The sequence below is a fragment of the Bubalus bubalis genome, chromosome 3 (assembly GCF_019923935.1).
Source record: "Bubalus bubalis isolate 160015118507 breed Murrah chromosome 3, NDDB_SH_1, whole genome shotgun sequence".
Lineage (NCBI taxonomy): Eukaryota > Metazoa > Chordata > Mammalia > Artiodactyla > Bovidae > Bubalus > Bubalus bubalis.
Window position 1 is genome coordinate 49,087,858 of NC_059159.1, and position 23,921 is coordinate 49,111,778.

The following is a 23,921-nucleotide window of genomic DNA, read 5'->3' on the forward strand; positions in this document are numbered from 1 at the left end:
GTCAGTTCAGTTCAGTCGCTCAGTCGTATCCGACTCTCTTCAACCCCATGGACTGCAGCATGCCGGGCCTCCCTGTCCATCACCAACTCCCTAAAGTTTACTCAAACTCATGTCCATTGAGTCAGTGATGCCATCCAACCATCTCATCCTCTATTGTCCCCTTATCCTCCTGCCTTCAACCTTTCCCAGCATTGGGGTCTTTTCCAATAAGTCAGTTCTTCGCATTCGGTGGCCAAAGTATATTAGGGTTGTGTCAAATTCTCAGCAAACCAGCATTCACTTGCCATTTCTGCCCAACACTCCCAAGGACCCTCATGCTGCCACGAGTAACAGTAACCAGGGGGAAGGTGGTGGTGGTATGGCCTCTCTGGGCACATAATTCAAAGAAAAGCACCTGTGTTGGGGAAAAGCCCTTCCCTTGAGAATTAATTGCTCTGCAATCTATTCTGTGACCTACTAGGATTGACTGTTGGAACACAGGTTTTTTTTTAACAGCTCTATTAAAATATTACCACATTAATAGGTCAAGTAACAAAATGCAAATGGTCATTTTATGGATAGTGAAAGAGTGTTTGATAAAACTCAGTGCCCTTTTCTGATCAAAATTTCTTTAAAAAAGAATTTTAAAAGATATTAACATCATGAAATATTTCTATCTTGAAGAGTGACTTTACTAAAATCACAACCAAGACAAGTCTATCATCACCACTGTTACCTAACATTGTATAAGATTTGATGGTCAGTTGCAGATGGTGACTGCAGCCATGAAATTAAAAGACACTCCTTGGAAGAAGTTATGACCAACCTAGATAGCATATTGAAAAGCAGAGACATTACTTTGCCAACAAAGGTCTGTCTAGTCAAGGCTATGGTTTTTCCAGTGATCATGTATGGATGTGAGAGTTGGACTGTGAAGAAAGCTGAGTGCCAAAGAATTGATGCTTTTGAACTGTGGTGTTGGAGAAGACTCTTGAGAGTCCCTTGGACTGCAAGGAGATCCAACCAGTCCATTCTGAAGGAGATCAGCCCTGGGATTTCTTTGAAGGAATGATGCTAAAGCTGAAACTCCAGTTCTTTGGCCACCTCATGCGAAGAGTTGACTCATTGGAAAAGACTCTGATGCTGGGAGGGATGGGGGGCAGGAGGAGAAGGGGACAACAGAGGATGAGATGGCTGGATGGCATCACTGACTGGATGGACATGAGTCTGAGTGAACTCCGGGAGTTGGTGATGGACAGGGAGGCCTGGCGTGCTGCGATTCATGGGGTTGCAAAGAGTCGGACACGACTGAGCAACTGAACTGACTGACTGATGATTAAATAAACCAAAAGCAGAATTTTTCAGAAATTTTTTCAAAGAGAGATTCCAAATTAGCATTATTTGTAAAACACCAGTCTGAGAGACTGAATTCATGAATCATTATTTGTAGAAAATCAAGAAAATAAATTCCAAAAGTTTTGTAAGGTAGCTGGTTACAAATTAGGCCAAAATCAATAGCTCTTCTATATATCAACTATAACCATTAAGATTTTATGTTTAAAAGATCTCATTGCAGTACTGACAAAATACCAGGAGTAATCTAACCAAATTGTAACACAAGGATTTTGTAGAAGAAATTTTTTTAACTGAAATTTTTTAAAATGTCATTGAAGAAGACATTTTTAAAAAATGAAAAGATCTACCATGTTCCTAGATAGAAGGAACCAAAATTATAAAAAGACTATTTCTCTCTGAATCCAGAAATTTAGCTAAATTTCTATCAGGATTAAAAAAAAAATACTTTTAATGGCAAAATGATTCTAAGTTTCATCTGGAAAAATGGACGTAAAAATTCAAACCAAGGAATTCGACTTTTAGCCACCACACCACGCTCTAGCGGAGCAGGGTCGGGGGTAAGGGGGGAGGTGTGCGGGGAGAGAATTTATCCTCAGTTAGGGTGCCCTACGCTTCCCTGGTGGCTCAGAGGTTAAAGCGTCTGCATCCAATGCGGGAGACCCGGGTTCGATCCCTGGGTCGGGAAGTTCCCCTGGAGAGGGAAATGGCACCCCACTCCAGTATCCTTGTCTGGAGAATCCCATGGATGGAGAAGCCTGGTAGGCTACAGTCCATGGGGTCGCAAAGAGTCGGACACAACTGAGCGACTTCACTATACTCTATACACTATAGGGTGCCCTAAGGGTGCATCGCGTTTTTCAGCCTTTGTAAATCCACGGCTCTGTTTGTGATATAAAAATCCATCTCTCATTCTTACTCCAGTGCTGGTCCACCCTCTCCCTCCCTCTGAACACAGCTAGAGTGCCGGGACTCAATGTGTACAGCTGCTATCTACAAAAGGAAAGCATGACAGGAAGACCAGGGAAGGAAAGGGGAACTCAGCACCACCCAGCTGACAGAAAGTTTGCTGTTACCGCCCCCTGGGGTCTCCTGGCCTGGACCCCAGATGGACAGAATCCTGGACCCGCACACCACGCGGACAGAGCTCCCAGCGAAGCTCTCTGTTTCTGGCCCTAGGATGGGGCACAAGGGACTGTGAGGGGTCAGGGAGAGAGGGCCACAGCCCTGTTTGTTGCTTCTCTCCCCTCCCACCCCTGCCCCCTGGCAATCTCAACGCAGCCGTGGCTGCCACAGCCAGGCAGGTGCCTAAAGCTTCAGGGAGGGGAGCCCTTCTCTGACCAGAGGAAGTGTGGTCCCAACAGCACGAGAGTGAAGCCCATTGCTTTCCCTTGCTCTCTGCGTTTTTCTCACTTGACCTCTTGACATGGGAACATTTTGTGGATAAAACCATGACACCAGAGGGAAATTTGAAACTTTGGGAATGAAGGAAGAGCAATAGATGTGGGAAATATTTGGGTAAATAGACTGTTTTTCTCATCTTAAGCTTTTCATAACATGTACAAACTTCTAATATTGTCTGATAGAATCTTCAGTGAATACAGGTATGTATGTGTGTGTGTGCTCAGTCGGGTCTATGTGTGACCGGCTTGGACTGTAGCCCACCAGGCTTTTCTGTCCATGGAATTTTCCAGGCAAGAATACTGGAGTGGGTTGCCATTTCCTATTCCAGGGGATCTTCCCAACCCACAGATCGAACCCTCATCTCTTACGTCTCGTGTGTTGGCAGGCAGATTCTTTACCACTGTGCCATCTGGGAAGCCCAATTATTCAAGTAAAAATTACCATCTAAAGAGGAAGGGTAAAGAGATCTATATGGTAGTTAAGATTTCTATATTTCACTTGAACAATAAAATGTAAATTCCAAACAACCTATAAAAAGTTAAAAGTATTTTGTAGTCGCTAGAGAAACCACATGCACACACACAGATTACACAAAAGATACATTCAAAAACTCACTAGATGATTAAGGTGGAGTATTAAAAATTATTCAAATAATACAGAAGAAGGCAGGAATGAAAAACATGGGGGACAAATAGAAAACCCAAAATAGTAGATCCAAGCATATCAACAATTACATTAAGTTTGAACAGTCTAAATACACTAATTAAAAGAGATTGTCAGAATGTAAAAATACCCAAGATTTGTGCTAAGGCTAGTGATTCAGTCGTGTCTGACTCTGTGCGATCCTGTGAACTGTAGCCTGCCAGGCTCCTCTGTCCATGGTTTTCCAGGCAGGAATACTGAAGCAGGTTGCCATTTCCTTCTCTAGGGGATCTTCCCGACCCAGGAATCGAACCCACGTCTCTTATGTCTCCTGCACCAGCAAGCGGGTTCTTTACCACTACTGCCACCTGGGAAGCCCATCCAAGATCCAACTATATGCTATTTATAAGAAATCCATTTAAAATTAGTGAAGTTTGAAAGGAAAAAAAGAAAACTATACCATGCAAATATTAGTACTAATAAAAAAGAATTTGGAGTAGCTATATGCTATCAGACACGATAGACTTTGGAGCAAGAAAACTTATTAGGAATAAACAGGGAAATTGTATAAAGATAAGAGTTTCACGTCACAGACAAGGCCTAACAATCCTAAATGGCTGTGAAACCTAACAACACAGCTTCAAAACACATGAAACAAAGACCATAGAACTGAAAGGAGAAACGACGAGTCAGCAATTACCGTTGTCGACTTCAGCACTCACTCCTTTCTCAGCAACCAACAGAACAGCTCGACCATATTCTGCATCATGAAACAAACCTGGACAGATTTGAAAGAGTCGAAATCATGCCATCTATGATCTCTGACCATAATGGAATTAAGCCGGAAATCAATCACCAGGAAATCTCTTAAGTACTTGAAAATAAATAATATACTTCTAATTAATCCATAGGTCAAAGGGGGAAGTCTCAAAGCATATAAGAAAATATTTGAAACTTAACAAAAATGAAAATATATCAAAATGTATAGGTACAGTTAAAGCAAGGCTTTGATGGAAATTTATAATGCTCAGTCGTGTCTAATTCTTTCGACCCCACGGACTGTAGCCCACCCAGGCCCCTCTGTCCATGGGATTCTCCAGGCAAGGATACTGGAGTGGGTTGCCATGCCCTCCTCCAGGGGATATTTCCAACTCAGGGATCAAAACTGCATCTCCTACATCTCCTGCATTGCAGGTGGATTCTTTACCCCATTGGTTGCTTTTTATTTGCCAAGCGCAGAAAAGATCCTAGATGCATTACATTACTTCTTTTTCTAACACTTAAATCATCCTATTATAAATAAGAATATATTTTGCAGCTATTTCTGTTACTTAAAAGTTTTAACTTTTTTTGGTTCTCTGATTTCTTTCAGTAAATATTCTTTTTTAAAAGTTGAGATATTTTTTATATATAACATTATATATTATATGATAATATATATAAACATAAATATATATAATACATACATATGTTATATATATAAATAAACTTATATAATAAGTTTCAGCTGTACAACATAGTGACTCACAGTCTTTAACGGTTATACTGCATTTATAGTTGTTATAAAACATTGGCTATAAACCCTGAGCTATATACAGTATATCCTTGTGGTTTATTTATCTTATACAAAGTAGTTTGTGCCTCTTAATCTCCTACTCCTATTCTGACCCTCCCCCATCACTTCCCCGATTGATAGCCACTAGTTTGTTCTCTGTATCCGTGAAACTGCTTCCTTTTTTTGTTATATTCAGTAGTTGACAAACATTCTTAAAAGCAGCAGCATGTCTTGGAAACTCAAACTGCAAACTATAGCAATGTAGCAGAATGGCCAAGAGATGGAGACAGAGGACACAAAATGAGTCAGACGCAGGCTTTTCACCAAAGCTGTGTTTCTCAGGCTCCGGAGCCACAGCACCTGAATTTCAGGTTGCTTTCATTAGAACAGTGGTTCTCAAACTGGGCTGCACATTGGAATTACTTGGGGGACTTAAAAAAATACCAATTCTGAGTTTAGTGGTCCATTGTCAGTCACTAAGCCGTGTCCAGCTTTTTGTGAACCCATGGACTACAGCATGCCAGGCTTCCCTGTCCTTCACTGCCTCCCGGAGTTTGCTCAAACTCATGTTCATCAAGTCAATGATGCCATCCAACCATCTCATTCTCTGTCGCTCTTTTCTCCTCCTGCCCTCAATCTTTCCCACCATCAGCGTCTTTCCTAATGATTCGGCTCTTCACATCAGGTGGCCAAAGTATTGGAGCCTCAGCTTCAGCATCTATCCTTCCAATAAATATTCAAGGTTAACTTCCTTTAGGATTGACTGGTTTGATCTCCTTGCAGTCCAAGGGACTCTCAGGAGTCTTCGCCAGCACCACAGTTTGAAAGCCTCAATTCTTTGGCACTCAGTCTTCTTTATGGTCCACCTCTCACATCCATACATGACTACTGGAAAAACATAGCTTTGATTATATGGACCTTTGTTGGCAAAATTATGTTTCTGCTTTTTAATATGCTGTCTAAATTTTTCATAGCTTTTCTTCCAAGGAAAGCGTCTTTTAATTTCATGGCTGTGGTCACCATCCAGAGGAATTTTGGAGCCCAAGAAAATAAAATCTGCCACTGTTTCCATTTTTTCCCCATTTTCTGGGGTGTACTTTTGCCATGGGGAGGTTTAAAATCGCACAAATGATTCTAATTATAGCAAACTGTGAGGCCCACTACTTTAAAACACACACCAACATGAGGTCTCAAGCTGATATGTTTCAGAATCACGTAGAGGAACTTGTGAAAAACAGACACCCAGGCTGTTGTAATCTTCATTCTTTCAAGAACTAGTGCATACTGAAATGTTGATGTATCAACTTAGTGAAAAAGTAAAAGTGAAAGTTGCTCAGTCATGTCCAACTCTTTGTGACTCTTTATAGTCCATGGGATTCTCCAGGCCAGAATACTGGAGTAAGTAGACTATCCCTTCTCCAGGGGATCTTCCAGACCCAGGGATCAAACTGGGGTCTCCTGCCTTGCGGGCGGATTCTTTACCAGCTGAGCTGCCAGGGAAGCCCATCAGCTTAAGACAGTTAGATATATAATCAAGAATAAATCTGGGATTTCCCTGGTGGTCCGGTGGTTAAGAATCTATCTTTCAGTGCAGATTCAGTCCCTGGTTGGAGGACTAAGATCCCACATGCTGCCTGGCAGCTAAGCCCACGAGCCGCCACCTAGAGAAGCCTGCACACCGTAACTACCGAGCCCGCCTGCCCTAGAGCTGGTGCTCCACAGCAAACAAAGCCCACACACCACAACTAGAGAAGGCCCCACACCGCCATGAAGGGCCTGTGCTTTGCAATGAAGACCCAGTGCAGCTAAAAAAAAAAAAAAGGACTAAATCTGGTACAGTCTCAAAACTGGATGGTAATATATCGGGGTAATATCAGGTGTCAAATGTTTAAGAACATTTTATAGGAGAACATTTTTAATTGAGAAAATGCTAACCATGAACTTAATTTCCCCCCTGGAAATGGAGAGATGGTCACCCCTCAACTGTCTGGTGTCACACAAGAGCAGGTTCCTAGACTGGGCCAGCAGGTTCCCTCAGCAGAGCACAGCCTACACGCGGTGTCAGGTTCCAGAAGTTTATAGCCATGTGTGGTCATTCCGCCGCAGGACATCAGGAAGAAGTAGAGCTGCTCCGGCAACCGCAACCCAGCCTTCAAGAGGGAGGCTCTCCCAACTTGCTTCCACTCTCGTTCACCAAAGGGTTTAAATCATTTTAATATTAGGTTTATTTCCTAATAATATTTATTGATTTTTCATATTATACAAGTGACGAATCTTCATTGTGGAAGTTTAAGAAAAAACAAAACAGTAAGTCTATGTAAGTATGCTTGAAGGCAGAAGGAGAAGGGGGTGACAGAGGATGAGAAGGCTGGATGGCACCACTGATTCAATGGACATGAACTTGGGCAGACTCTGGGAGATGATGAGGGGCAGGGAGGCCTGGCGTGCTGCAGTCCACGGGGTTGCAAAGAGTTAGACAAGCCTGGGTAACTGAACAGCAGCAGCAAATATGTAAGTAAAAAATGTCTTGAGATTAGCTCTATTATCAGGATTTCCCTGGTGGTCCAGTGGTTAAGACTTCACCCTCCAATACAGGGCTCGATCCCTGCTCCACGGGCTAAGACCCCACGTGCCTTGCAGCCAAAAAAAAAAAAACAAACACTCTTCCAGATATATTGTGAGAAAACAGTCAACAAAATTGTGGTTATAACCTGTATACTTTCTTGTAGCCTGCCATTTCACCTAATAATATACCATGAGCACTAAATATTCTAAAACCTGACTTCAACGATTTGATAATAGTTCATAGCATCAGTATCCCATAACATATCCAGTTCTCTATTGGACATTGTTTTCCAGGTGTTTGTTGATTTATATGCACTCTACCATAGATGTTAGGGTTTTGTGGGGGACGTGTGGGGTGAGGCAGAGAGATAACTCCATGCCTTCCCAAGCAGGCAGCCGGGTGCTGAACCACCAATGTATAGTAATAGAAACAGTGATCATGCCATCCTTCCCCCCAGGTCTGCCATGCCTCCTTGCCCAGTCACCACACTCTTATCTTCCCGCAGGACTGTGTGTGCTCCCTGGTCTTCATTCCGCTGCTCCTCTATCCCCATGCTTGTCCCAACCCTCTTTAACTCTTGGACTTTGTAGTAGGAAGTTCAGTAGCCAGATGACCCACCAGACAAGTCTGGTTCTGCCCTTGCTTTCTTGACTAGACAGGGCAATTGACTCCACCTTTCGCTTGGGAATCTCAGATGCAGCTAATCATTATTGAACATTTAGTATTGACTTTTAAACACCTCGTATTTAAGAGGAAATGAATATAAGCTGTAAGAGGAAGAAATGTTTTGTTTTGTTTTGTTTTGTTTCCGTTTAACAAAGGTCCATAAAGTTATTTTTCTGTAAGGTCTGGCTTCCTGGCATCTTTGTTCTGCAGAATCCTTGCCAGGCCAGGAAGGCTTGGTCCTTCTCCACCTCTGGGTCCTTCCCCACATGTTGACAGCTGGGGTGGCAGGTGGGCCAGTGGTCATTCTGGCAATGAACCTGGTGCTGGAACCTGGGCTCCAGCTTTCCAGGAGCCCACCTGGTGCACGACCCCACTGGCCTTGACCACCCTCTGCCCCCATGATGCATGGTCACCTGCTTAGGCCATCAGTTCCCTCTGCCCTCCAGCCCTCAGCTCAGGTCCTCACCTCTTCCTGAAAACTATGACAACATTCTCCAGGAGGGCCTCAGTCACTGGCAGGTCTGTGGGGCTCCAGTCTCCTTTCTCAGCCTGCTCAACCTATTCTCTGAACCACCGGCCACCAAGCTGGTTCCTTGGGGCCTTCCTCACCCCTTCACACGGCTCACAAGAGCCCTCGTGGCTGCTCCCCCACCTCCCTGTCATCACCAGCCCCCAACCCACCCAGCCCTACATGGGCTCCAGCTGTATGGGCTTGTGGGCCCAGGCCTTGGTTCACCCTTCAGACTGCACATTACAAGCTCCTACACACACCGCAGGTCTCGACAGACACACACACCCTTTCCTCTAGGGCATCTTTCCTAAGCACCTGTGAAACGAGGATGTTTGTGGTGTCAGCTCGTAGGGTCGATCCAGGACTGAATGCAACAAGCAAGCCCCTGAGAGCCCAGCGCTGAGAAGCCCTAGCTGAATGCCAGCTCTTGTCGTTCTTTTACTGCGATTCTTGCATCCCTCAGTATCGTGGACCACAATTGTTTATGTGGCTGTCTCCAGGCTCGACCTGGAGTTCTTTGCGAGTTTGCATCGCATCTCACCCACCTTCCATCTCCTCCCCAACCTGGGGCTAGGCCACGCCTACAGGAGACTCTCAGCGCGTGTCTCTTGAATGACGGGTAGAGATATGAGTGTCCCCATTTTCCAATCAGAAAACTGAGGCCTACGGAGGGGAAAGTGACTGGCCCCAGAGGGCACTGCCTGTCAGAGCAGGAGCGGAACTCAGGTCTGGGAGATGCTTCTTCCAGTGCTGTTCTCCCCTGGTGTGTGCAGAGGCCAGATGTAGAACAAATGAAAATACAAAGAGGAGTTACTTTCAAGTTTGCTATTTTTTTTTTGCTGTGTTTGGCTCAGATCTTCCCAACTATAGTTTTCCTAACAACTCAGGCCCTAAGAGGAAGACTTCACTCAGCTTTGCACTCAGGTGGGACGAACTGTGACATTGGAGTTGACAGCTGCCTTCAGGGTCACCTGGTCCACCCCACCCCATCCCCGAACTTCAGAGGGAACCACGAACCCGAGAGGGGAAGGGAGTCGCCCACGGTCACGTGGCTGACAGCAGAGCCAGACACTCTTTCCAGTGCTCCTCTTAGTCACGGCAAGTGAAGCGGCATCCGCATAGACGGAGCCGCAGAAAGGAGCCCAGGATTTACAGGGCGCAAACACCCGGGGGCCTCCAGCAACAGCAGTCAAGGCCTGCAGCCTCCAATAGGTCCCCCCAAAGACAGTGCGGCCCACCCCGGGAGGGGAGGCCCAGGAGGTTGAACAGGCGGGGCGCCTGCAGCCGGGGCCGCGCACGGGGGGTCGGTCCAGCCTGTGTTCTCTGCCGACCGTTGATGAGACCTGCTCTTTATAGCTTCTCCAGCAGAGAACAATTAACTTCTTGAGCCTGGAGGTTTATGGCCAAAGACGGGAGAGGGGACGTTCCACCCCACTGGGGCCCTTTGAAAGTAGAAGCATCTGATTTATCTCTGTGCTGGGGTACTTGGCCTTTAGCTGCAGAAGGACTGTCCCACCCAGCACCCCTCCCCCTTTCCTGCTGGCCACGCCTCGGGGCGGGAGATGCAGCTGGATGAAGATGCAGGGTGGAAGGCATGGGGACTCACGGGTCCAGGCAGGGAGGCCCCTGAGCAGCCTGCTGGCTGCCCCAGGGCTCCTGTTGGGACTCTGGAGTGGACCGCTGGGCAGGTGGTAGGGTCTCCTCCCTGGTCCCTGCCCCCGTGGGTCAACAGGCTTTTACCTCTTCACCCTTCACACCAACCCAGACAGACAAACGGCACCTGGGTGTCAGCAGGCGGAGGGTGCAGAGATAGATGACATACAAGCCCTGGCCCTGACGGACGCGAGGCCAATGAACACAGGCATGCCAGCGTGGGGAGGGAAGGCTGCCCAAAGGGAGACTCACTCAGCCTGAGCCAGGTCCCCAGGGAAGCAGTCAGGCAAGACTTGCCGGAGGAGGCTGGAAAGACGAAAAAAGGCTCTGGAGAAAGGGCACAGACGTGTGGCGAGTGGGCACACGGAAGAAAGAGTGTGTGCCTCAGCATGGCCGGGTGTGCCTGCGCCCTGAATCAGGAAGGGAAAGGAGGAAAGACTGGGGGGTGGGCAGATGGAGATCACAGAAACCTGTGCACAACCCAGGGTGTTCAGATTTTATTGTGGGGGAGCCAAAGAGGGGTTTCGAGAAGCGTGTGGGTGATACGATCCGATTTAGTTTAGAAAACGCGTTCAGGTGGCAGGGTGATGACCGATTGGAGGGAAGGAGGCGCTGTGGTTCTCCCACTAGGCCATCCATCGACGCCACCTGGGGAGCGTCAGAAAGGCTGATGCCCGGGCCAGCCTCCAGACAGGGTGCAGGAAGTGCTCTGGGGTCCCTGTTTCTCCGGGGGTCCCTATTAGGAGGCGCTGTGGCCATCCAGGTGAGAAGTCTGGAGACAGAGGAAGACACACATTCAGGCAGAAGAACCGCAGCCTGCAGTGGTTGGTCAGATGTGTATCCTTAGAGAAAAGGGAGGAGAAAGCGGCCAGGCAACTCCTCAAAAGGTTACACATAGAGTTTTCAGATCACCCAACCACTTAGACGCACACCCAAGAGAAATGAAAACATGTTCGCCAAAAAAAAAAAAAAAAAAACTTGTATACAAATGTTCATGCAGCACTCTTCATGATAGCCCAAAAGTAGCAACAACCCAAATGTCCATCGACTATTGGAGGGATAAATAAGATGTGGCAAATCATGACTATAGAGTGTTATTCCTTGAAAAGAAGAATGAAACACTGATACACGTTACAGCATGAGTGGACCTTGAAAACTTTACGCTGAGTCAAAGAAGTCAGTAACAGAGGAAGCACACACACATATTGTATGATTCCACTTATATGAAATGTCTAGAATAGGCAACTCTGTAGAGACAGAAAGTAGACCAGTGCTTGCCTAGGACTTAGGGGGAAGGCGAGACTGGGAACTGATGGCTTAGGCGGTGTAGGTGGGTTTTCTTGGGAGGAATAATCAGAGTATTCCAAAATCCATGGTGAAGGCTTCCCTGGTGGCTCAGTGGTAAAGAACCTGCCTGCCAATGCAGGAGACATGGGTTCGATCCCTGATTTGGGAAGATCCCATATGCCGGGGAGCAACTAAGCCCATGTGCCAACTGCTGAGCCTGTTCTGTAGAGCTCGGGAGCCGCAACTACTGAGCCCAGAAGCCACAAACATCCCCTTGGAAGCCCGTGCACCTAGAGCCCGCGCTCCGCAACAAGAGAAGCCACTGCCCTGAGAAGCCCGCGCACCACGACTGGAGAGGAGCCCTGCTCACCGCAACCACAGAAAAGCCCTCTCAGCAACGAAAACCCAGCACAGCCAAAACTAAATGAATAGACTGTTTTTAAAAAATAAGTACACCAATAAAACATGAAATCCATGGTGGCAATGGAAGCATGACTGATTCCTAAAAGCCACTGGATTTTACACGTTAGAAGAATGGGTTCTGTGCAGATTATAATGTCAACAAAGCTGTTAGAGAAAGGGGAGGTGTGAGGACTGCGGATTTTACCCTGGGAAGATGGGGGCTTTGAGAAGGCTGTGAGCAGAGGGGCACCGCGGTCTCACTGCCTTACACAAGCTGCCCTCTCCTTCTGGTCTCCCAACCTCGGTGCTGTCGACTCTTGGGGCAGGATAATTCCTCGTCTGGCGGCTGTCCTGGGGACATGGGATGTTTTGCATCATCCCTGATCGCTACTGGTGCCAGGAGGAGCCTCCTCCACTCTTGTGTGACAACCCAAAACACCTCCAGCCACTGCCAAACATCCCCTGGGGAGCAAAAGCGCCCTGGCTGAGAACCGCTGCTCCAGACTGTAGGGGGGAGTGTGCACAGGAAGTGGAGGGGGGGTGCTTAGGAGGCCTTTATGTGGAGATGTCCCTTGAGCAGACTGGTGAGGCCAGAGCACCCCCCAAAAATCGGGCAGCTTCACTGACTTCAGACTCAGAGGCTGTTAGAATGAATGTCACAGAAAAAAAGAGAGCAAAACCCAAAGAGTTGGTTCAATTTAATTTTACTTTTTGAGCACAAATATTATACTAAAGGCCCCAGGGCAGATACCAAGGTGAGTAAAATAAGCTTCCGATCCCACCTCACAAACACTGGAGTCTCTCCATCAGGGCAGGAGTGAGGTACAGAATGCTCTGGAACTGCAGAAAAGGGAGAGTAAATCCAACTTGTCCAGGAGGGAAATTAACATCAATAGTCGAAATAGTTCTGGACTGTCCCCTCCGTACCAGGTGGTTTCACTCATGTCATCTCATTTAATCTTTAAAACTGTGAAGTACATATCCCCCTCTCTTATTATTATTTTTTTTTTTAACAGATCAGGAAACTGAGGCTCAGAAAAACTGAGTAACATATTTACAGCTGCCCTGTCTGGGACAGAACTGGAGTTTGAACACAGGCTGTTTAATGCCAAAGCCCGATGCTGGCTTCCAGAAGCTTCTAGGAGGTGGGACTTGAGCTCAACATTGCAGAGATTGTCAGGCAGCGTGGGGGTGAAGTGGGACAGTGACACGGAGCAGGCAGAGGTGACTGCCTGGGCAAGGCTTGGAAGGGATAAGACAGACAGGAATTTGGGGACAGGGCGTTTTCTTAGAACACAGAGCTCATTTTAGTGGGAAAGTGTTCCAGAACAGAGCACAGGGAAGCTAGGACACAGCCAGGTGAAAAGGATAGGGCTCTGTTAACGGTGGTGAGTGGTTTTGCATTTTATTCTGTTGGCACGGAGGAGGAAAATAATGAGAACTTCGACCTACGAAAGAAGGTTAAAGACCAACATATCCCAAATGTATCTCATTCTTAGGTTTGAAGGCTGCTGTGCCCTGTCTTACCTATGAGGCACAAACACACCTCCCCAAATCAGGCACAGAGACTCCCAAGAAGGGTTACCTGGTGTTGATAGATGAACTCCCAGAGGTGACCAACGATACAGTAAAATCTGGACAGTCACCTGCAAATAAACACACTGGACTACTTTCTCACACCATGCACAAAAATAAGCTCAGAACAGATTAATGACAAATGTAAGACCTGAAACCATGAAACTTTTAGGAGAAAGCAAAGGCAGTATTTTTTTTTTTTTTAGATATGTCTCCTCAAGCAATGGAAAAAAGAGCAAAAGTAAACAAATGGGGCTGCACCAAACTGAAAAGCTTTTACGTAGCAAAGGAAGCTATCGACAAAATGAAAATATGTCCTCCTGAACGGGAGGACATATTTCCACTCGAGAGAACATACTTTCAAATGATATATTTAACAAGGGGTTAATATCCAAAATATACAAAGAACTCATATAATTCAACATCATAAAAACCAGCTACCCGATTTAAAAATGGGCAGAGGACCTGAATAGACCTGAAGCCCCCCCCCCAAAAAAAAGACCTGAAGCCCAATCCCAATTCAAAGGTCCTCTGAATTGGGCTTCCCTGGTGGCTCAGACAGTAAAGAATCTGCCTGCAATGCAGGAGACCTGGGTTCAATCCCTGGGTTGGGAAGATCCCCTGGAGAAGGGAATGCTGACTACCCACTCCAGTATTCTGGCCTGAAGAATTCCATGGACAGAGGAGCCTGGCAGGCTACAGTCCCTGGGGTCACAAAGAGTCGGACATGACTGAGCGACTTTCACTGTCACGCAGTTTAAAAATGGATAGAGGACCTGAATAGACATTTTTCCAAGAAAGATATATAAAGGCCAATAAACACATGATAAGATGCTCAACATCACTAATCATCAGGGCAATCAGAACCACAATGAGATACCTTTTCACACCTCTTGCAGTGGCTATCATCAAAAAGAAACAAATAACAAGTGTTGGCAAGGATAGGAGAAAAGGGAACCCTTGGTCCCTGTTTGTGGGCGTGTACATTGGTGCAACCACTGTGGAAAACAGTACGGAGATTCCTCAAACAAAAACCGACGGTTCCTGGAATTTGTCTGGTGGTCCAGTGGCTAAGAGTCCACGCTCCAATGTAGGGACCCACGCTTCATCTCTGGTCAGGGAACTAGATCCGACGTGCTAGAATGAGGATCCCACGTCACAGCTAAGACCTGAAACAGCCAAAAAAAAAGAAAAAAAACAGTTGTTGATCCCTTTACATGATGAAGAATCACATAAGGTGAAGTTCATGACACGTGTACTTTCTGAGCCAAAATATGAACACTTGAGAGCCTAGCTGTGGAGAAAACTTGCTTTTGAATTACAGATGGGGGAGGGGCTACTCAGACCTGCATCAGCAGGAGGTGGTAAGTTTCGGTAACTGGCCCGAAGTGGCCCAGTCTGCACTCTTTCCAATAACAAGGCCACCTTACAAGCACAAACCTGAGTGTGTTTAATCACATTGGTTCAGATCAGAGTAGCTTCAGGTTCCCACGCTTTTGGAAAAAGCTTGGCAATATGTATCCCAAAAGCCTTAAAAATCTTCCCACCTAGGAATACCACTTCTCGAATTATTTTAAGAAACCACCCAAAATGCAAGCAACACCTACTGTATATCACAGGGGACTCTACTTACTACTCTGTAATGACTCATATGGGGAAAGAATCTAAAAAAACAGTGGATGTATGTATATGTATAACTGATCCAATTCTCTTTGCTGTACGCTTGAAAGTAACACCACATTGTAAATCGACTATACTCTAATAAAAAAACTTTTTAAGAAACCCAAATGCAGGCAAAACATGCATAAAACTATTCATCACATTTTAATAGACAAAATTGGACATAACCCAGATTTCCAGCAGCTGGGAAATGGTGAAATCCACTATGGGGCTTCTCTGTGTTAAAAACCTTACAGCCATTTAAGATGTTTATAAAGAGTCTTGAATGGTGTGGGGCCGCATTTATGTTATATGTTAAGGCAGCAAAATTGGCTACAAAAATAAAACATGTACATTATAATAACGGCTATGTTGGTGCTCTGAGGAATAAAAACTTTCCAACATACTCAGAGTGTTTATTTCTGAATAGAGAGATAATTATTTTTCATTATATTCCATATATTTTTTAAAGTATTTTCTCCTTTAATTCTACATGTTTTTGTGTAGTTCCAGGTTTTGCACAAATTAATCAGGAAAAGATAAACATTGATTTTAAAAGGAAAAAAAAAATGACCAAAATCTGAGTTATCCAGTAGATCTAAATGGCATTAGAAGCACTATCATGGTATCCAGAAAACCCTCCCCTATCTGAATGATGCCAGTTTGGGCTGGGGAATGCTGTCCACCAAACCCCAGGGACCACAGGCCCTATGTTGTAGTATCTGTGTAGAACACATGCTATTCCTTAATAATTTTATAGAAATCAGCTCTTTTTTTTTTTTAACTTAAATATATGTCTTTTAAGATAAATGGAAAAAAAATACCAACTTTCACTCATGGAAAGTAACCACAAAATAAATGCAGTAAAGCAAGACAATATTATCAAATTCTAGACTGGTAAAGATTCCAAGCCTGAGCTCTGTTTAGTAAAAAGTGGGGATAGAGGGACAGAATAGCAAAGGTTTGAAAGTTATTAAAATGTCTGAGCCCCACAACTGGCCTCTTAAAAGAATCAGGAAGACTGAAAGATATTTGAAATGAGCTTTTCCCTGGAGATTTTGATTTGTTTTTAGTGATTTGCCCAAGTAGCACCCAAACTGCCCCCTATGCCACATCCTAGGGGAATGTGCCAGACAGTATTCCCAAAACAGTGGGTCTCCCTCAGTCTGTGGTCACTGGTCCAGCCGGTTTCAAGATCAAGGACAGGTGTGTTTCTACCATGAACGCCTTTCCATTCCTCTTACAATTCCAAAGTCCTACCCTTGTTCAAGACCTTGGTGTTTCCATGCAATACTCCAATGACTTCATCATTTAATTGCAAAGCATGTTTCAGGGCTTGTAAAACCATAAACATGCTGATGCTGTGCCAATTCTGATTTAACACAGGACAGGCAAGTTTAAAAGGGGAAAAGGATACCACCAGTACTGGGAAATAGCAGAGGCCAGATAAAAGCTTAAGACACCTGGGGACTTCCCTGGTGGGGTAGTCCAGTGGCTAAGACTCTGCACTCCCAATGCAGGGGAAACAGGTTTGATGCCTGATCTGGGAGCTAGATCCCACTAAGAGTCTGCTTGCCACAACGAGAATCAAAAATCCTTCGTGCCTCAATTAAGACCTGGTGCAGCCAAATAAATAAATATAAATAAATAAATAATTTTTTTAAAAAATCCTTAGAATACTTAGGCTCTTTCCTAATGGCTCAGTGGTAAAGAATCTGCCTGCTAAGCAGGAGATGTGGGTCCCCTCCCTGGGTGAAGAAGATCCCCTGGAGGAGAAAATGGCAACTCACTCCATGATTCTTGCCTGGAAATTCTCATGGACAGAGGAGCCTGGTGGGCTACAGTCCATGGGGTCGCAAAGAGTCAGACACGACTTGTCGGCTAAACAACAAGAGTAGGACACAAACTTACTCATTATACAGATGAAGAAACCGAGGCCCAAGAAGAGGGTGGGACCAAACGTCAGTGACAGAGTTGGGTTAGAATCCGGGTCCTTGAACCCCAGTCCAATATCATCTCCAAAGTCACTGTTTGCTTTTAGTGTGAGAGGTTTGCATACTTTGGAAACTCATCCCAGCTGCAGGACCAGAAATCAAAACCAGAGACCAATAAAGATGAGACACGTCCTCCTGCCGGTGTTTCTCCTTGGTTCCTTTAAATGTCAGAGACCTCTAGTCTCTCTCCCCTGCTTGACACCCAGCTATGGGCTTGCTTGGCTGGCAGAATCATGGATCTGTGAACTCCAGCAGAAAGTAGGGACCTCATCTCACTCATACAACCGATACCTAGAGAGACTCTCCATCTTTAAGAGTCCTGGTCCAGCTGCCCTACTCATACAGGAGACCGAGTCCCATGAAGGAAACATGACTCTCTTAGGGCCATCCAGCTAGGAAGTGGCAGGGCTTGGCCTGGAATGTAAGTCTTCTGGGTACAAAAACAGTGCTCACTTTATTTTTTTTTTTAATATTCAATATCTTATAATAGACTGTAACAGAAGAGAATCCAAAAAATAATATATACATATATATATAACTGAATCACTTTGCTGCATATCTGAAACCAATGTTAATAACACAGTTGTAAATCAACCACACCTCAATTTTAAAAAAAGAAAGAAACCAAGTGTCAGAAGAGGTAAGTGGCTTGCCCAGATGAATACCAAGAGCTAGTGGCAAAATGATGGAAACTTTGTCCCCTGATTCTGGATTTAGTGCGTTTTTCACTATACTTCTCTTTGACCTGATAATATGCCAAGGCCAGTGCTCACCTTAAACAAAAATGTTTCTAAAATAAAATTCACTTTTAAACTCGGACAAGCATAACTGTAGCATCAACAGGACCCTAAATAAAGTTTATTTATTTAATCCATTCACTCAGTGGGGTTGAGTGGGATATATAGCAACCTACATTGGCTGGGGGTGCATCGTACGGTTGCCTAGCAGCACTAAGGCATCACTGAAGTTCGGGGTCGTGAATCTGAAGTGTGAGCTGCCAGCCTGGCTTTGCTGTGCTTTTTTTCAAATCTCATTTCAGGTACATGGAGGTCAGGAGCTAAGTGAGCAGAGAGTCAGATCTAACCAGGGTTGTGGTTTTGTCATAGGAGTGTGATGAAGGAAGGGGGTGAGAAAGTGAATAAGATGAAAATTCATAGGATTTAAAAGGGAATTTTCTTTTTTATACTATATAGATATATATATGATTTTTTAATTTCACACAGTGAATACTGAAACCAGGTTGTGATGCCCGTTCGGGTTGAAATGGTAGTATTGTCATCTTTGTTCGGAAGCGGTCTCGAGGGTGTTTGTCTGGGCAGGTTCAACCTGGAGACCGTGGAGGCTGTACTTGATTTAAATTGTTGTTTGAGCCAGTGCTCCACCTAAGAGTCTTAGGACTTTCCTTCCTCCGGAAGGAACCTTTTGAGACGAATCTAGGGTTTCGTCCAAAGCTCAGGTGCTGCAATTCTGCTTATAAAGCCCTTTTCTAGTGTTATTTGTGTAAGTAAATAGTTGGCTTCCTATTTCAGGGAAGGACGTATTTGTCCCCAAGGCTGCCTCGTATCCTGGGCACCCACTGGGGTGCTGGAAAACACAACCGTTCCTCTCCTGATAGTGTTTGGAAATAACCAGGGCAATTTGGACCCTTTGACTGCAAAAATGAATCGAACACTGAAGCTGAAATACACTCTGCTCTCCCCTTCTCAGTTTTATATTCTGCCCATCCCTACCTCATCCTAACACTTAATAAGAATCCAGCCTCCTTTCTACTCATCGTAGGTGTCCAGGCAGACGATCCCCACTGCCGGCTTTCCATTGGTGTCAGCAGTGGTAATGATTAAGTGGCAACGCCCCACCCCCTTGAAAGTCTCCCTCCTCCTTGTAGATACCCATGGCGAGCGAAAGCACAGTGTGCCTTCCAGGGTCCCTCCCAGAACTTGTGCCTAGGGTGCAAGTGAGGTCAAACAGTGGTAAGTGAATCCTCTTGACTCCAATCACACCACCACCCTCCCAGCAACTCCAAACCTCAGCCTCCACCCCACGCAATGTGGCAGCCTTTGGGAAAACTCAGGACGGATATTTCACTACTGAGTGCCACCAAGCAGTAACTAAAGGTATAAGCAAAGCAGAAGTACAGACACATATAAAAGTGTCCCAAAAGGCACACTTCCGGTGCGTTCTCTTTACGTACATTGTAACCCAGGATAAAAATGTTTAATAAAGCAGAATTCTAGAATCCTAACTAATGTAGGATCTGGGAGTGGAAGCAATCAAGAATGCTGCCACTCACTTTAGGCTCCCAATGTGCTGGTTTGACTTTGACAAGAGGACATCAAAACAGTGAAGAATGATTGCCAGTTGTTCTAAAAAAGAACAATAAAAGGTAAAGCACCTCTACCACACACACACACACACACACACACACACCCCCTCACAGTCTCAATCCCTAGAAGAGATTCGAAAAAGAAAAGCCCAAGAAATTCCAAGCATGAATACCTCCCCAGATAAGACAGAAATGGAAGAAAACCAAACTTTTTAAAGTAAGCATTTTGATCTTCATGCAAACATGGAGTTAATCTGGGGACAGCTAAGCACAATTACACAGATGAATTCATTGTGTGAAATGGTCATTGAGCGTAGAGAATGTTAGTGCCAGTCCAGAGTCCAAGCTCTGTAGGGGTCATACCTGAATCTGCTGAGCTGAGCACATGGAAACCTCAGTGTGCATTCAGGCTTGACCACTCTTTTTAATTTATTTCAGAGTTGCTCACTGGGGTGGCTTCAGGAAATGCAAATAGAATGTCCATAGCGGTGTCTGAAGACGACAGGGTTTTGATGTGTGTTAAACTGAAAATATAAATAGAAATCTCTGGGCCAGTATTTACATGGATTAAGGTTGTTCTTAAGATTACAGTCTGATATTTATAATCCTTTTACTCTTCCAGTTGGCTTTTACTCGATTTTATGCATACAGAGAGGACATAAGTGAAGCCCTAGACTGGGCGTGATGGTATCCAGGTTCTAGCTTCCCTTCTGTTCAAATTCTCCCTGAGTCCTGGGGTTCTTCCTTCCTTGATGCTAGGCCCTCATACCTATAAACTGAGGAGTTTGGATCACATGGTCTGGTTCTCTAGTTTTGAGGCTACAATTCAGAGCAATTTGGACATACCATTTCACCTCTAGGATTTTTTTTTTTTCAACATAATTAAGATGTACACAATTTTCACACCACAGTAGGATATAAATTCTATTCACGTTTCCATGGACTATAAATTAGGAAACACTGGAACATAGCCAGGGACATAAAAACAATCTTTCGATATTGATGTCTAACATAATTCCACAATGATAAGAGAACAGACTCTGTATGACTTCAATATCTTTAGACCATGAAATGTGTGCACCATATTTTATGTCCAGGATTTTAATTTAAGCAAATGGGAAGTATTTTTACAGTGTAAAATACATATGGCTCTAGGTGGCTCAGTGAGTAAAGAATTACTTGCGATGCAGGAGATGCAGGTTTGATTCCGTGAGTTGGGAAGATCCCCTGGGAGAGGAAATGGCAAGCCACTCCAATATTCTTGCCTGGAGAACCCCATGGACAAAGGAGCATGGCAGGCTACAGTCCATGGGTCGCAAAGAGTCAGACATGGCTGAAGTGACTGAGCACGCAGGCTACAGCCTGATGGGCCTACCAAACCCACAGACCTAGAGTCACTGTTGGAAATAACTCAAGTACCATTGTCCATGGCAAATGTGTGAAAGTCAGCTCTACAAAGGAACTACACAATTGAGAGGATTCTTTCCCTATTTATAATAATAACATAGTTGCACCGAAAGAGTCCTTAGCAAGCACGGAGACCCAGAGAGGTCAAGCAACTTACCCAAGACACACAGGCAGCAGGAGGGAGTCAGGACCACAGAGTAGGTCTCCTCACCCTCACCCTAGTCAGGACTCCTGCATGCGCCCTTCCGAGGTAGGCAATTTCATCTTTAGAACTTCTCTTTCCATATCCACCAACACCCTTCACAGGGAATGGAAATGTTAAATTTTATTTTTTTAGAGTTAATCTTGTTGAAATTCACTAGAGAAATGAATATTGATTAAAAAAAAAAACAAAAACTCACAGTTGCCAAAATCTTGGGACAGTTTCACAACAGAAATGATGAAGGCCTTCGTTCCAAGCTGTCCCTGTCTCGTCACCAGAAGCAGAGGAACCAGGAGACAAGAGCAGGGAAGAGGAGGGTCCCTGGATTTCTCAGACCCAAGAAGGAGCAGCCTCAGTGGAGATGTGTATGCTGACTTTCTAAGTCTCCATCAGAACAGGGTCCTGGCATACCGGTGGAGCTTGGGCCTGCTCCAAACAAGCTGGTCTTGGAGTGAAAAACTAACACACCCAGGTATGTCCCCCAGTGTCTGCCGACCTTGCATTTTGGGGAGAGAGACTCCCACTTCCAGCATTGGAAGTGCTCAAATGCTTGAACCACCAACATAGGCCTCCCCACATCAGAGCTTATGCACGAGGCACCCTGCCTCTGCTCAAAGGCACTCAGGTTCTGTGACTGTGTCTGTTGCCTGTCCTTTGGGGAGGGGCGGCAGGGCCTGGAGGCTCGGAAAGGCATTTTCAGTGGAAGGTGAGGGGAGGCACGCTGATGGAAACAGAACCGCGGGAGTTGGGCTCTGCTGCTGCTGAGCTGTGTGACGTGGGCAGGAAACTTAGCCTCTCTGTTTCCTCATCTGGTAGGTAGAGAGAATCATACGTTTCGAAGCTATCATTAAGGGGAATTGAAGGAGAAAGCATGTACCCTTCCTCTGCCCCCTTTCTTCGCAGGATCTCTACTGAGCGCTCACGAGGTTGCTCAACTAGTGGGTGCTCAGGAAGTTCAAGTTATCTGCACAACCAGAAGTGTCTTCACACAGGTCAGACATGGGAAGATATGGTGCCCGAGGGAGCATATCACTCTGATGACAGCCAATCCTCCTCCAGCTCCAAGTAGTACTACAGCCATTTGTGAAACAGCCACACGGCACGTGGCTCACGCGTCGTTCTCTGGTGTCTGTAAGGCGCACGTCCCCCTTCCTCTTCCCTCCCAGTTCCCGCTCGATGGCCAGCGTCCTCTGCTGTAGTACTAGAAGCAGTGTTAGTCGCTCAGTCGTGTCCGACTCTTTGCAGCCAGTCAGGCTCCTCTGTCCATGGGATTCTCCAGGCAAAAATACCAGACTGGAGAGCCATTCCCTTCTTCAAGGGATCTCCCCAATCCAGGGATTGAGCATGTGTCTCCTGCGTCTTCTGCATTGCAAGTAGATTCTTGACCATCTGAGCCACTAGGGAAACCCATCCTGTAGGTGATGCTTATGCTTAAGCCTTCCTAAGTAGGAAAAGCAGCTTCCCATATCTGAAACAGGAGGGCGTCCCACTAGACCTGGTGAGACACCCTGTCTTCCAGCCCATGTGTCCCCTCTCACCTTCCCATACACACGGTCACCCACATAGCTCATTCCATCCTCACAATGGCCACTGCTGGCCATCAGCAGGGTTCGGGTGCAGAAGGAAGTGCCTGTGAGGAGTCAGCCTGGCTCTGCCACTCAGTTGGTGACCTAAGCTAATCCGTGTTCTCTCTCCAAGCCTCAGTTTCCCCACTGGTAACAGGAAGAGATGAGCTGCCTCTCTAGGGCCACTCCAGCTTAGCCAGCTTGTGACATGAGTTACTTCCACCAGAAAATGCTTCTTTTTCCAGCTCTCAAATGTAACAAGGACTCCTCTACTCACTCTACATGGTTCAGACTTTGTTTAAAAAGATTTCCTTTTACCAGGTGTTTGAGGCCCACTGCCACTCAGCGGCCAGAATCATCCCAACGTCAGTGGCAAAAGCAAATCAGATCAAAAATGTCCATGGGCCTCATCTGAACACAATTTTTGCTTTGAACCTTCTGCCAAGTCTAGGGCTTATCCGCCAGAGTGTGTGTGTGAATTACCATATGAAAGAGCTCTCTTGGACCATACTTAAAGAAAGCCTCTTTTCAATTCAGATAAGAAAATCACCCAGTCCTCCAGAAAATACATATAAATTTGTGTCTAAATGACCAAATAGAGTTATGGTCACAGAAGATGTAATTATCTCCTTCTGGGATAAAGGGAATCTTCTAGCTACAAGGGAGAGCCAAGAAGCAAGAATGTCCTGCTTGAGATGGCAGCAAGCCGACCACGGAAGGTTGCCTGTGTTGTTGGCTGCACAAGGGTGTTCCGCTGATGAGTGGGGAGGGACTCTGGAGGGGAGCCTGTCCTTCCCTAGCCAAGCCATGTGTCCAGTACATGACATGATTATGTTGGGTCAAAGAGAGGTGAACCTTTTGGAAATTCAGCAACATCATTGCATTTGTTAGCAGACAGCCCCTGTTTGGAGATACAGCCTAACCCCTGCTTACAAATACACCATTTTCCAGAGCTCATGGCGAGAAGAGAGAGCAGGCAGGCAGAATCAAAGGAAGGTCATGGGGTGAATGTGGGGAGAAGCTCCTTCTGGAAACCATCTTAGCATTTGGAGGGGCTTAGACCCCCCAGTGCCTCCCAGTCAATTCCCAAAAGACCACTGGGAAGAACGCAGTGGGACCGCTCCCTACTACCCTTCACGTAGGGCTCCACCCTGCCTTCCCTGACCTCCCAGCTGATG